The sequence below is a fragment of the Chinchilla lanigera genome, unplaced genomic scaffold (genome assembly GCF_000276665.1).
Source record: "Chinchilla lanigera isolate Chin_1 unplaced genomic scaffold, ChiLan1.0 scaffold00091, whole genome shotgun sequence".
NCBI classification, from domain to species: Eukaryota; Metazoa; Chordata; class Mammalia; order Rodentia; family Chinchillidae; genus Chinchilla; species Chinchilla lanigera.
Genome location: NW_004955492.1, coordinates 267,290 through 283,469, shown reverse-complemented (window position 1 = coordinate 283,469; position 16,180 = coordinate 267,290). Strand labels below are relative to the sequence as shown.

The following is a 16,180-nucleotide window of genomic DNA, read 5'->3' as shown; positions in this document are numbered from 1 at the left end:
GACAAACATCAACACAATTATAGTAGGAGACCCCAATACCCCACTGTCATAAATAGATCAACTAGGCAAAAATTAACAACAAAAAAATCAGAGTTCAATCAAATTGTGCTCCATCCAACAATACCAGAATATACATTCTTCCCAATAGCACATGGATCTTTCTGCAAAATAGGTCACATACTAGCCCATAAAGCCTGCTTAAGTAAAAACAAAACAAAATTATCCCATGAATAACATCACATTATAGCACAATGAAACTAGAAATAAATGGCAAAAGAAATCATAGAAATTATGGGAACTCATGGGAATGAAATAATAGAATCTTAACTATTTAATGGGTCACAGAAGAAATCAAGGAAGATATTAGAAAGTTCCTAGATCCAAATGATAATGCCAGTACAACATACCAGAACTTAGGGGACACAATGAAGGCAGTCATAAGAAGGAAGTTTATAGCTGTGAATGCCCACATCAGAAAAACAGAGCAAGCTCAATAAATAATCTAGTGATGAATTTCATGGTACTTGAAAAACAAGAACAATTCAAATCCAAAGCTACAAGAAAGGAAATTGTAAAGATAATAGAGGAATTAATAAAATTGAGACAAAAAGCTAATACAAAGAATTAATGAAGAGCTGATTTTTTGAAAGAATAAACAAAATAGGCAACTCCTTAGTCGATCTTACCCAAAAATGAGAAAAGACTCATATCAGTGAAATTAGAAATGAAAAAAGTGAAATCGCAAGGGCTACTGCTGATACCAGATTATTAGTAACTACTTTGAAAACCTGTACTCCAATATTGGAGAATCCAAAAGAAATTAATAGATTTCTAGATATGGATGAATTACTAACACTGAATTCCTAAAACTGAACCAAGATATAAACACCCTGAATAATCCAATTCAAGCAATGAAATGAAAGCAGTAATAAAAAACTTTGCAACTAAGAAAAACTCAAGACCTGATGGATTCACCATTGAATTTTACAAGAACTTCAGGGAAGTTCTAACACCAATACTTTTCAAACTCTTTAATGAAAATAAAAGGGAGGGAGTACTCCCAAAGTCATTCTTAAAAGCTAGCATTACCCTGATTCCCAAACCAAATGAGGACCAGTGAAAAATGAGAAACACAACCGAAACTCTTTAGTGAATGTAAATCTAAAACTCGTCAAGAAGATACTGGCAAACAGAATGTTGCAAATCATCAAAAAGATCATACATCATGACCAAGTAAGTTTCATGTCAGGGATGCAGGAACAGTTTGACACACAAATCAACAAATGTAATATGTAAACTGAAGCAAGGAAAAAAATTATGTAATAATTTCAATAAATGAGAAAAAGTCTTTGACAAAATACAATATTCATTTATGATTTTTTAAAAACCCTAAAGAAAATAGACATAGAAGGACCTTATCTCAATCTGACAAAAGCCATTTATGACCAACCTACTGCCAACATTATATTAAATGGAGAAAAGATGAAAGCTTTACCTCTAAAATCAGAAACAAGACCAGGGTGTCCACTATCACCACTCATGTTCAATATTGTACTGGAAACATTAGCCAGAGCAATCAGGCAAGAGAAATGAAGGGGATACATATAGAAAAAAAAGAGGTCAAATTATCATTACTTTCAGACGATATGGTCCTCTACATAGATTTTTTTAAAGCCCCTGAAAGACTCCTAGAATTAATAAGGAAATTCAGTAGCATAGCAGGATGTCGTGTGACTGGGACAAAGTACTTGACATCCACAAGTTGAAGGAGGAAACATTTATTTTGGCTTACAGATTATAAAGGTTTTTGCCCACAGTCAGCTGGCTTTAAGGCAGGGCAACATAGCAGAGGAGAAACAATTTGTGAAATGTCAGTGAGAAGCAGAGCTTTCTTTCTTATTTTCCTTTTTATTCCATCCAGGCTATGAATGTATTTGTTGGTGCCACCCACACCCAGGATGGGCCTTCCTTCTTCAGTAAATCCCTTATCCTAGAAGTATGCTAACCCAATTAGTGGACTAATTCAGTATCACACACCCATGATCTAATCACTCCTAAAGTCCCACCTATGAGCACATGAGGTTTTGGAGGACTATCTAGACATAAACCATAACACAGGATACAAACTAAACACAAAAAAATGATCAGTGTTCCTGTACATCAATAATGAATTCACTTAGGAATTCGGAAAGCAATACCGTTCACAATAGCATAAAAAATGAAATCCTTAGGAATTTATCTAACCAAGGAAATGAAAAATCTCTACAATGAAAACAATAGTTCCCTGATAAAGACTATCAAAGAGGACACCAGAAAATATAAAGGTGTCCTCTGTACCTTGATAGGCAGATTCAACATTGTCAAAATGGCCATACTTTCAAAACCGATATATAGATTTAAGTCAATCTGAAACTACCAATAGCATTCCTCACAGAACTAGAGAAAACAATCCTGAAATTCATATGGAACTGGAAGAGACCCAGAATAGCAAATGTCATCCTCTATCACAAGGGCAAAGCAGAAGGTGTCAAAATCCCAGATGTCAAATTATATTACAAAGCTACAGTGATTTTAAGAAAAAACAGCATGGTAATGGCTCAAAACCACACATGTGGGTCAATGGAACAGAACAGAGGATGCAGAAACAAGTCCAGACACAACCATAGACCTGCTCTTTTACAAATGGGACCAAAAACATACATTGCAGAAAAGATAGCCTCTTTAACAAAAGGTACTGGACATACTGGCTATCCACATGCAGAAGATTAAATCTGGACCCATGTCTCTCACCATGAACTAAACTAAAATGAAAATAAATCAAAGATCTAAATGTTAAAATGGAAACATTCTATTTGGAGAAAAATAGTAAAACTTTTGAAGACATAGGCATAGGCAAAGACTTTCTGAACAGAAGTCAAATTACACAAGAAATAACAGATGAATCAACAAATGAGGTTATATTAAATTAAAAAGCTTCTGCACAGCCAAGCAAATAACCAACAGAGTGAAGAGACAACCTACAGAATAGAAACAAATTTTTGCCAGCTACATCTTTAACAGAGGACTAATATCTAGCATATGCAAGAACTAAAAAAAAAAAAAAAAATCGAATAAAAAACGGCCAACTTAAATGAATAGACATTTCTCAGAAGTACAATTGCCCAACAAGTACATGAAAAAAATGTTCAACATAACTGAGCATTAATGCAAATCTAAACAGCACTGAGATCCCTCAAAAATCTAAAACTAGACATTGAATTTGATCCCAATATTCCCCATCTAGGCATCTTCCTGAAAGAGTTTTAAAGACATCATATTAGAGTGATGCATACTTACTTATATTTACAAAAGCACAATTCATAATATTTAAATCTCAGAAGCAGGCTATTTATCCAACAATGAAAATGTAGTATTTATATACAATGGAGTACAACTCTTCCATAAAGAGGGATAAACTTCAGTCACTTATAGGAATATGGATGCATCTTGAGACCATAATGTTAAGTAAATCAGATGCACAAGCTTAAATGTTATATGGCTTCCCTTTTCTGAGAAACCCAAAATATAAATAAAGAGCAACATAAAAGATAGATAATAGGAAATAGGGAGATAGATATTTGGCAAAAGGGAAGGGAACCAAGAGTTGGAGGGGGGGGAGGGAAGGGAATGAAAAGAGAATTAAGATGTTTTATGCATTGTGAAAAGGAAAGAAACCGCTCAAAAGGAAAGTACAACAGGGATGGGGGAAAGGAGAAAAGAAGGAAGGAATGTATACACACACACACACACACACAATAGCTAAGATAATTGTACTACTAATTTCTATTAGTTCATTGAAAAGAACAGTTAATGTTTATATTGTTTGATCAATTTTACATGTCTATATCTGATAATCTGAACAACTACTTTGAAGTTAACAATATGCAATATAATAACTATTGTTAATTTCCTATCATCTTGTTTTGGAATTCTCATTCATTTTTACTGTTTTCAAAACTTCTCTTTAAAATAAAAATAAAGATATTTTATGTACATGTACCAACTCTGCTAAGGAATATAATAATTATGTACTGCAAATATGTACTAATAAAAAAGAAAGTTAAAAGAAGTTATTACTATATATGTAGTATAACCTCATAGTAAGCACTCAATAAATGTTCGTTTTTGAAAAAAAAAGTTTCTATTACTCCACATCTACTTATGATGGAAGATCCAGAAAGTAGGGATCTGAAGTTTAATATGAATTAAACTTCAGGAAACTCAGAGCCCAACCTAGAGAGATCTCCTAGATTCTTGGATTTATTTTAGCATATTTGTCCTCTGTTAATTTTCCAAGTGTTTTCTTGGATAAATTAGTCAACTCCATCAGGGCCTTTCCAGTGAGCTACATCCACAGCTCCTTTAACATTTTTTTTAGTTTGAACAGCATCTTGCAAAGTTACTAAGTTTCCAGGCTGAGCTCAAATTTGAGTTCCTCCTGGCTCAACTTCTTAGAGTGCTAGGTTTGTGGTGTATGCCACCATGGCCAGATCAAGAAGTTTCTACTATACATACAGAAAGAGCAAGCAAAGAACAAGGCTTTGAATGATATCTTTCTATTAAGTGATTGATGAATTAGAATAAGAAAAAACCAGAGCCAGACAGTCAGGGGTTTGCAGGAGGAATCTAGTCCTGAGGCAAGAAAAAAGAAAAGAAAGGGCATGCTCCAGACATTTCAAAGCAGACATAGTGGGGCTAACTGACAGTGGTAGTATAGGGATGAGGAAGAGGTAGAGTAAGAGAGAGTTGTAGCTTTCCCACTTTCCTAGAGGGAGGAAAGTAAGTGGTGAGAGTAGAGATGTTGGGTCTGAGGGATAGAATGTCTGAGAACCCTCCCCTCACATCACTCAAGGAGCAAGTTTAAAAGGACTTTTCTGCACTAACTTCTTGTTCCACTTGCTGTCTGATCTTTTGATCTTTCTGGTCTTCCTGTTTTGCCAATCATCTGGAAGCTTAGACATTTAGGTGCATTCCCAGTTGTTTTTAAAGTTCTGGATGCTACACTCTTTACACTAGACACAGGCACCAGCATGGATTCGTGTGTACTTTTCCACTTGAAGCTCTGTCAGATATGTGAATTTTTATGTCCAGCCACCTCCTGGGTGTCCACCTGGCTGTTTCATCAGCAACTCAAGGTCAATGTCATCTTCTCTAGACATCCACCTAAGTTTCACCTCCAAATATTCTTTTTCTTATTCTGTCTCCTGCTCCATCTCAGGACACTTGTCCCTGAGTACCCCAAAGTGTAACAGAAGAGGGAGGTAGGATGAACTTCTCTGGGGCCTTCTGTCTTCCAGGTGTCCCAGGCTTTTCTCTGTCTTCCAGACATCACAGCTTGTTATCCACTCCTTGTAGATTCATTCCACCCTCCCCGCCTCCTTCAGGCCCAAGCTTTTCTTGATGCCAGACCTCCACTGTATTCCTTGTGGCTTTAAATCCCACCCTTGCCTTTGTAACTTGTCCTTTATGAAGCTATCCTTGATTTCCCATTTTGTGCTGTAACTTTTCTTGTAGGACAAGGAACATGATCCTTTCCTCCTTTAGGGATTTTTGCCCCTCATTCCTCACTGTTGAGAGGATAGATATAGTGGTGAGCCCCCCTGGCTTGTAGGAGCAAGCCCTCATTCCTTAACACGCAACTGAGGCCACTCCTTGCCCCTTTCTTCCTCCTCTTTCCTGATCATCTCTACCACCTCCCCTCTCAGCAAAGGACACCCACACCCCAGCCATCCTGCACCCTGGCAGCTTCCAGGACACTCCATCATGTTTCATCCTCCAAGCCCAAAATGAACTTGAATTTCAAAATCCAGATTAACATTCTCTTTCAATATAACTTCTTTCTAACTTGAAGCTGGTCAAACCTAGAAGTAAAAATAACTGCATATGGCTGTGGGCCCCCATGCGGCAGCTTTGCTGGGCCCCCTCCAACCTGCTTGTAACCCCTGGGCCTAGGAAGGAGACATGTGAGGTGGATATAAGATATACAAGGTGGAATTGAAAACTACAGGAAATGCCTAAATTTGAAAGCAATTTATTACAGTAAAAGACACACTGCTATCAGTTCTCTTTAAAATACGCCCCCCATTTGGAACACATTTATTCTATTGTTCTTGCCATTTTCTGAAGCAGTTCTGGGAATTCACTTTGGAAAGTGTCTTTTGTTGTGCTATCCTGACTGCCTCTATGTCTGAATCCATTCAAAATGTTTACCTTCGTGGTCATTTTGACTTCAACAAAGAATCAAATGTTGAACAGCGCCATATCCAGTGAATAAGGTGAATGAGAACACACCATAATGGTGTGTTTTACTTGACAGAAATTGCCATAATCATTTGAATCAATTCAGGACATTGAGGCAGCCACAGCATTGCAGCTGATGGCACTTCCAAAAGAGGACTTCCAGAACAGATTTGGAAAGTGGCAAGAAAAAGTGTGCTTCAGTGATATATGTGCACCTATGTTCATAGCAGCACAATTTGTAATTGCTAAAATGTGGAAGCAACCCAAATGTCCATCCACTGAGGATTGGATAAGAAAATTATGGTACTTTTATATAATGGAATATTACTCAGCTGTAAAGAAAGATAAACTCGAGGCCTTTATATTTAAATGGTCACAACTAGAGACCACACTCATAAGTGAAATAAATCAAACATACATGTGCAAGCACCACATTGTGTCACTAGTGTAAAACTTGAAAGAGTTAATTTAAACTCGGAGGTATGATAGATACTGTGAAATGATAGGAAACCGCTGAAGAGTAAAGGGCTTCCAGGATGTGGGAAAAGAGAAGGGAAAGAAGGAGAAATTCTGTATGTATGTATATACAGGATAGTTAACATGGTTGTTCTTCTGTCTTCTATTTCTATGCTGAAAGAAACTGTCAATGAGTCTTTGGTTGACCAGTATTGCATGTCTATATCTGTTTTCATGAGAAGCCACTTTGAAGATATCAATATATAATACAACCACCATTGTTAATTCCCTACCACTTTGTTTGTAACTCTGTATTGTCTGTATTGTGCTTGTGATATGTTGTAAAATGTTGTATGTCTGTTAATGTTTCCCTCCTTTTATCTTTAAAATAAAAAAAAATAAAAAGAAAAAAAAAGAAACAAAAAAAAAGAAAAAGTGTGCTTGAAGTGAAGGGGAGTATTTTGAGAGGGATTAATGGTCATGTGTCTTTTATTGTAAAACTTTTTTTCTAATTTAAAAATTCACTGCCTCATTTGATGTGGTTTCTTAACCAGCCTACACTTGGCCCACAGTTCAGTTGAACCTGTGTTCTCCAGTCCTTCCTTTGCAAGAATCTTGGCTGTTACTCATGTGCACCATGATGTGGAGACCGGAAGTCACTTCCCTGCTCACTAGCTCAGTGAACAACACTTACAGAGAGTCAATTCTATGTGCTCCTAAATCTGCTCATGTTAGTTGACTTGTTGTTGTTTTTGATGTTATTTCATTAAATGTTGTCATAGGCAGAAGAATTTTGAGTATGAGATAATCTATTCCACAAATATTCATGCAGTGTCTGTGGTACACTGCATATCCTTCTGGTTACTAGGATTAGTAATAACTAACATGAAACCCCTGCCCTTAGGGAGCCTGAATTCTAGGTTGTAAAGTATCATAGGTTGAATTATGTCCCTTTGCAAATTTGTACATTGGAATCTTAACCCTTAGTACTTCAGAACATGCCCTTACTTGGGAATGGGGGAGTTGTAGATATCATTAGTTGAGTTTAAATGGGGTCATGTTGGAGTAGTGTGGATCCCTCATACTGGCAGCCCACCAATGTGATGATGTCCTTGTAGAAGGGGACATTTGGACATAGCCATACAGGAGAATGTCATGAGATGGAGGCCACCATTTGGATAGTGCTTTTATATGCCAAGGAGCATAAAAGATGGACAATAAACTACCAAAAGCTGGAAGAGCATATTAGGACCAATTCTGCCTCACAGCCTTGGAAACAAACAGCCCTCCCAACACCTTGATCTTGGAGTTCCAGTCTTGGGAAATGTGAGACTATAAATTTCTGTTGTTTGAGCCACACAGTCTGTGGTATTTTGTTACATCTCTGGAAGACTAATAAAGGGCCACAGGCACATAAACTGGTGAAATTCCTATTGATGTTTATATTCATGCAGAAATACTGAGCAGAAAGAGCAAAATAGTGAAGACGGGGTGGAATTGAGGACTGAGGTGCGGGGGGACTGTGAGGTGGGATGGAAAGCCTCTGATAAAACAGGGAAGAAATGAGGATGGTAGGTATCAGGGACTTTATTCCAGACTCAAGGATCAGCAAGCACAAGGCAGGAAAATGGGGGTGCTGGGTGAGAAGCTGGAATTGTGTTTGGAGAAGAGCAGGTAAGACTGAAGGGAAGCTGGCATGGGAAAGGAGCAGTTGATCCAGAAGGGTCTTGGCTTGCAGCTAAGTAAGATACAGAATCCCTAGATTGCCAGTCAGTTTCAAGTGATAGGAGCTGATTATACTTTTCTTTTAGGGGGTGGGTACTGGGGACTGAACCCAAGGCTTTTACCCAGAGCTATATCCGCAGCTTATGTTTGTTGTTGTTGTTTTGTTTGTTTGTTTGTTTTGGAGACAGGGTCTTGTTAAATCTATAACTTTCCCAGGTTGGCATTGAACTTGTGATCCTCCAGCAGCCTCCCAGCATGTGGATTACTGGCATGTGCCATCATGTCCAGCTTGACTTACATTTTGAAAGAAGCCTGTGGCACAAGGAATACATTTGGAGCCTAGTGGAGTACCGCAAGATAGAGTGAGTGGGCGGGAGATGGGGACACCCAGGGAGACTCAGACTCTGTGTTCACGGTCAAGGGAGAGTCAACAGGTTTTGCCAGTAAGTCAGATATGGGCGTCCAAAAGAATGATGAACCAAAGGTTTGACCTTAAAACTAGAATTGCCCTTTTCTGAGAGAATGAGCTTTTGATTCTTCAAAACTAAGTTAAATGCTTTGTGGAAAAACTGGATGAATCCATAACAATGGAACCAATAGCTGTTAAATTACTAGGAGATTAGCCTAAGTGTCAGCAAACTGAGGCCAGATCCAACCTATTACTTGTTTCTGTAAATAAAATTTTATTGGAACAGAACCATGTCTGTCTTAGTTACTTCCTCATTGCTGGGACAAAATTCCTGACACCCACAAGCTACAACAGGAAAAACTTTATTTTAGCTCACAGACTATAGAGGTCTCAGTCCACAGTCAGCTGACTCCACGGCAGGGTGGAAAGGCAGAAGGGCATTGCAGGGGAGAAACAGTCCAGGGCAGGGCAGGAAAGAAGCAGCAAGCCTGGAGCCTCCCTTTTCCTTTTAGCACACCCACACTATAAGCATATTGGATGGTGTCACCCACATCCAGAATGGGCTTTGACATTATTCATACCCAGAACTACGCTAAAGCAATCAGTGGACTAATTTTTTTACCACACACCCTTAATCTATATTCACAAACCCTAGATCCAGCCGACTCTGAAAATGCACACCTATGAGCATGTGAGGTTTTAGGGGGACTTCTAGATACAAGAAATAACAATGCCATTAATTTACATATCATCTGTAGCTGTTTTTGCCACAGTGGTAGAGTTGTAAAGTACATAAATGCCGCAGAGATCGTATAGCCTCCAAAGCCAAAAAAATATTTATTACCTGGACCTTCATGGAAAAATTTATCCATTTTTTTTTCTTTCAAGCTAGGACCATTTAATTCAGATCACAAAACTTGAGTTATACCCTAATGTATGACCTTTTTATGTTATTTAACTGCAAATAAAGTTTCTTTTCAGGGCATCAGTGCAACTAAGTTGGAATTATCTAAGTAAAATTTTAATGCCAGTCTTAAAGTATTATAAATAGACTATATTGAGAATAAACAATATACTTTTTCTCAATGGTACTTTTTTTTTTTAGGACAAAAGATGAGTGATGAGGTAGAATAGACTTGAGTATATATTTCCTAGCCCTAGACCCCTAAATTAAGTTTGCATTGACCTTTAAATACTGGTGGCTTTTTAAGGAATTCATTAAGTACCCACTCTTTAATGCAAAGACTGATATTTACTTTTTCAATGGTTCAATCTCACTAACATGTAAGCCCTTAGCAGACGCCTAATAAAAGACCAAGTTGTAAAACTGGGCCATTTTAATGTTTTTATAATTTAATAAACAGTTCCCTTGATGAATGCCATCATGAAAGTTGTTCAGCAGTATTCACAGTAATGGTTTTCCTGATTGGCCTGCAGTCTTCAATAAGTGTGAGAAGTTATTGTATGAAACATCTGTCAAACCAGTAAGACTGCACTGATGCATTCATCACTTTCAGGATTGTTGGTTACCTGGGCATATTTACCCCAAATAACCTTGCCTCCTTGTGTCACAAGGCCAGCTGGCTCACTTTCACCTCAATCACTGTTCCTTTGGTAATAACACCCAAAGTTGTTCACAGTGGCGATGAAGGATTCTTTTTCACATGAAGTATTGGCAGGCAAAAGGTGGCTTTCAGTTCAGGATGTGTTACATGGGCCTTCTTAAAATGTAAGCCCATTGGCCTAATGAACCTTTCATATTTAGGTGGTTTTCTTGTAAAGCCATCTCCAACAAAGCAGACTTTAGTAACCATCCTTTTCCATGCCTTCTTTTTTCTCTTTCTAGTTTGAATAATTTTTAATACTTCTGTTTCTCCCTGGGCACAAACTTTGGGCAGAGGGACTTCCCATTTTCCCGCCTTTTCTTTTTGATTTTGTTTAGTCATGTTGAAAAGTACTTTTGCTCAAGACTGTCCCGCTCTGTCCAGCAGATAGGCAGGTACTGTTCCTTTTGGAGTCTTTTCATTGTTCTTTTGTTTGGTGTTTCTCTTTTCATCCATCTTGATAGTCTTCTTCATTTGTATTATCTCTGCATGGCGCTGTTTGTGGTAGAGCTTAGCCTTCAGACCAATCCTTTTTTTTTTTTTTTTTTGCCTTCTTTGAGCAATCATGAGCCTCTCAACTTTCCTTCTCTCTCTTTTTCTCATGGTAATCCAAACGGTACCCATAGCATTTGTGGTGTAACTCAGTGTATTCATTTTGTGGCATGGTGACAGCTGCAGAGCTGCTGGGGGTGGCCTCAGGCTTGTGAAGTAAAGTCCTAACTTTGGGGTCTCACAGACACAAGAGTGGCCTCTGCACAGCCGGAAACAGGAAAGTTTATCCATTTCTGAATTAGACAATTAGAAGAGATTTTAGACTCTGCCTTCAGATATTCTTACCAGTGCTTTAAATTATTGTTCCACTTAAAGAAATGGAAATTACAAATTTTTAAAATTTTAATTTAAAGTTAAAAGAATGGAAACATATAAACAAACACATATATACTTACAAAATAACAAAAACAATACAAGCAATACAGAATTTAAGACAAGATGATAGGAAATTAACAATAGTTGTTATATTACATATTGATATCTTCAAATTGGTTACTCAGGTAAACAAATATAGACATGCAAGATTTATCAAACAAACATTAACTGTTCTTTTCAATAAAGCAATAGAAGTCAGTAATACAACTATGTTAGCTATCCTGTGTATACATATGTACATAATTTTCCCCTTCTTTCTTTCCTCTACCTTCATCCCAGTTCTTTCCTTTTGAGCAGTTTCCTTTCATTTCACAATATCTATCATACCTCCTAGATTTTATTCACTCTTTCAGGTACTTACACTAGTGAGACATAGTGTTTACACATGGAAGTCTAATTTATTTCACTTATGAGTATGGTCTCTAGTTGTGTCCATTTAATATAAAAGCCTCGCATTTATCTTTCTTTATAGCTGAGTAATATTCCATTATATAAAAATACCACAATTTTTTTATCCATTCTTCAGTTGATGGGCATTTGGGTTGCTTCCACGATTTAGCTATTACAAATTGTACTTCTATAAACATGGGTGCACAAATATTGCTATGAAATGATATTTTCAGTTCTTCTGGGAAAATACCAAGAAGTGGGTTGAATACCAGTTCTTCTGGGAAAATACCGAGAAGCTACATTGAATGGGACCTCTAGTCCTAGTCTACTGAGGAATCTCCAAACTGATTTCCACAGTGGTTTCAGCAGTCTACACTTCCACCAACAGTGGAAAAGTGTTCCTTTTTCACTACAGCCTCACCAGCATTTGTTATTGGTTGATTTCTTAATGGTAGCCATTGTCACTGGGGTGAGATGGAATCTCAGTGTTGTTTTAATTTGCATTTCATGAATGACTAATGATGTTGAACATATTCTCTTGTATTTATTTGCCATTTATATTTCTTTATCTGATACATGTATGTTCATCTTAGATGCCCATTTTTGGATTGGGTCTTTGAATTTGGGGGGTCTGATGTTTTTTAATTCTTTATATGTTCTAGATAGGAGTCCTTTGTCTGAGGGACAGTTGGCTAGAATTTTTTCCTAATTTGTGGGTTTTCTTTTTACTCTGCTGGTGATTTCTTTAGATGTGCAAAAACTTTTCAGAAAAATGAGACCCCAGTTGTTGATTCTTTAAAGTATTTCCCATGCACTTTGGTTTTTGTTCATGAACTCTCTGCCTACCCCTATGTCTTCAAGATTTTTACGTGCTTTCTCTTCCAGTAGATTGTTTCTGTTTTAATATTGAGATCTGTGATCCATTTTGACTTGAGTTTGGTGCATGCTGATAGACATGGGTCTGTTTTCAATTTTTTGGCATGTGGAAAGCCAGTTTTTCCAGCACCATTTATTAAAGAGGTTATCTTTCTTTCAGTGAACATGTTCAGCCCCTTTGTCAAAGATCAGGTGGCTGAGTGTGTTTACGGTTGTGGCTGTTTCTTCCAGTCTGTTCCACTGATCTTCAGGTCTATTTTTTAGCCAGTACCATGCTGATTTTATCACAGTTGCTTTGTAGTATAATTTCAGGTCAGGATTGTGATGCCACCAGACCTGTCTTTGTGGCCCAGGATTGCTTTTGCTATTCTGGGTCTCTTCTGGTTCCAGATGAATTTAAGGCATGTTTTCTCTAGATCTGTGAGGTATGCAAATGATATTTTAATTGCAGTTGCATTGAATCTGTACAATTTTGGTAGTATGGCCATTTTCACAATGTTAGTTCTTCCTATCCATGAGCAAAGAATATCTTTCATTTACTGAAATCCTCTTCAGTCTCCTTTTTCAGAGTACTACAATTTTCACTGTATAGATCTTATACTTTCTTTGTTAGACTGATTCCTAAATATTTCAGTTTCTTGGATGCTATTGTGAAAGGTCTGGCTTCCTTAATTTCTCTCTCAGTCTGTTTGTTGTTTGTGTATAGGAATGCTATTGATTTTTGAGTGCTGATTTTGTATCCAGCTACACTACTGAATTTGTTTATTAATTCTAGGAGTCTTTTGGTGCAGTTTTTGGGTCTTCCATGTAGAGTATCATGTCATCTGTGAATAATGATAATTTTACTTCTTCTTTTCCTATCCTTATTCCTTTTATTTTTCTCTCTTGTTTACTTGCTGTAGCTAATGCTTCCAAAACTATGTTGAGTAGGAGTGGTGACAGTGGACATACTTGTCTTGTTCCTGATTTTAAAGTAAAAGCTTTCAGTTTTTATGCATTTAGTATGACGTTGGCTGTTGGTTTGTCATGGATGGCTTTGATCAGATTGAGGTAAAGAGCATCTATTCCTATTTTCTGTAGGGTTTTTATCATGAATGCATGTTGGACTTTGTCAAAAACTTTCTCTGCATCAACTGAGATGATCATGTGGTTTTTGTCTTTGACTCTATTGATTTGCATATATTGAAGAATCCCTGCATTCCTGGCATGAATCCCATTTGGTCATGGTGTATGATTTTCTTGATGATTTGCTGCATTCTATTTGCTAGTATTTTATTGAGTATCTTTGCATGTATGTTCATTAGGGAGATTGGTCTGTAATTCTCTTTCTTGGTTAGGACTTTCTCTGGTTTGGGTATGAGTATAATACTTACCTCTAGAAATGAGTTAGGGAGAATTGCTTCCTTTTCAATTTCATTGAAGAGCTTGAGGAGTATTGGCATTAAATCTTCTCTGAATTTCTTGTAGAATTCCTCTGTGAATCCAACATGGCCTGGGCTTTTCTTTGTTGGTATGTTTTTAATCATGTTCTCCATCTCATTTGATTTTGAGTTGTTCAGAATTTTTATAACTTCTTGATTCAACTTTGGTAATTTGTACATATCTAGGAATCTGTCCATTTCTTCTAAGTTCTCTATCCTATAGGAGTAAAGATTTTCAAAGCAGGCATTAATGATCTTTTGAATTTCTATAGGATCTTCAGTGATTTCACCATTTCATTCCATATTGTATGAATTTGAGATTTTTCTTTCTTTTTGATAAGATTGGCTAGGGGTTTATCAATTTTATTTATTCTTTCAAGGAACTAACTCTTTAATTCATTAATTTTTTTATAGTATTTTCTTCATCTCAATTGCATTAATTTCTGCCCTGATTGTTATAATTTCCTCCCTTCTTTGGGCTTTGGGCTTAACTTGTTCTTTTTCTAAAAGTTTGAGGTGAGTGTTAGGTTATTTGTTTGCTCTGTTTCTGTTTTCCTGATGTATGAGTCCACTGCTATAAATTTCCCTCTGAGGACTGCTTTCAGTGCATCCCAGAGATGCTAGTAAGTTATATTCACATTTTCATTTATTGGTAGGTACTGTTTAATTTCTTCTGTGACTCATTGGTTGTTCAGGAGGATGTTATTTAATTTCCAAGTGTTTATGGATTTTTTATGGTTCCTTTGCTCATTAATATCCAATTTTATTGCACTATGGTCAGATAATATGCATAGGATTGTTTTAATTCTTTTACATTTAGTTAAGTATGCTCTATGGCCTAGAATGTGGTCTATTTTAGAGAATATCCATGTGCAGCTGAGAAGAATGTGTATTCTGATGTTGTCAGGTGGAACACTCTTTACATATCTACTAAGTCTATTTGTTTGCAAATTTGGTTCAGATCTGTTATTTCTTTGCAGATTTTTGTCTAGTTGACCTATCTTTTTGTGTCAATGGGGTGTTTAGGTCCTCTATTACAATAGTGTTATTAGTTAATTGATTTTTCATGTCTATTAAGATTTGTCTTATATAATTGGATGCTCCCATATTTGGTACATACTTGTTTATGGTTCTTATCTCTTCCTCTTGCAGTATGTAGTGACCTTCTTTATCTCTTTTGATGGTTCTTGATTTGAAGTTCACAATTGTCTGCAAACAGAAAAGCTACCCCTGCTTTTTTCTGGGTTCCTGCTGGATAGAGAATTGTTTTCCATCCTTTGACTTTCAGCCTATGAATTTCCTTTTGAGTAAAATGTGTTTCTTATATACAGCATATTGTTGGATTTTGTTTCTTGATCTATTCTACCAGTCTGTTTCTTTTGACTGGTGAACTGAGGCCATTTACATTAATGGTTATAACTGATACATGTTTGCTTATCTTTGTTATGTTATTTACTTGCTGTTGGTTTCTTACTTGTTCTACCTGTTTAATTGCTTGCTCTGCTTAAGGGTTCCTTTCTATTGTTGTTCTTGAAATTGTGGTCATTTTTATCTCTGTCTAAAATATCTTTTATTACTCTGTGTAGGGTTGGTTTGGCACTCATGAAGTTCTTCAATTATTCTTGTCATGGAAATATTTTATTTCTCCACTAAGTTTAAAGGATAGTTTTGCAGGATACATCAATCTGGGTTGGAAGCTGTTCAGTCTCAAGGCCTGGAATACTTCAGCCCAAGTTCTTTTCAACTAGATGGTTTGTGCTGAGAACTCTGCTGTAATTCTGATGAGCTTTCCTTCATAGATGAGCTATTTCTTTTCTCTAACATCTTTTAATATTCTGTTCTTTTGCTGGATATCTGGGATCTTGATTATTATATGTCTGGGTGTAATTTTATTTTGGTTATGACTAGTTGTAGTTCTATATGTCTCACTTGTCTGTATGTCAGATTCTTTTACCATGCCTGAGAAATTTTCTGCTGTTACTTTTTTTTTTTTATTTTAAAGATAAAAGGAGGGAAACATTAACAGACATACAACATTTTACAACATATCACAAGCACAATACAGACAACACAGAGTTACAAACAAAGTGGTA

The 16,180-nt window shown here is 36.7% G+C and overlaps 1 pseudogene; it reads right to left on the bottom strand.

Annotated features, from left to right (window-relative positions):
* Positions 1-10,345: 10,345 nt before the first annotated feature.
* LOC102012546 lies at positions 10,346-11,137 on the bottom strand (annotated as a pseudogene).
* Between the last annotated feature and the right edge of the window lie 5,043 nt (positions 11,138-16,180).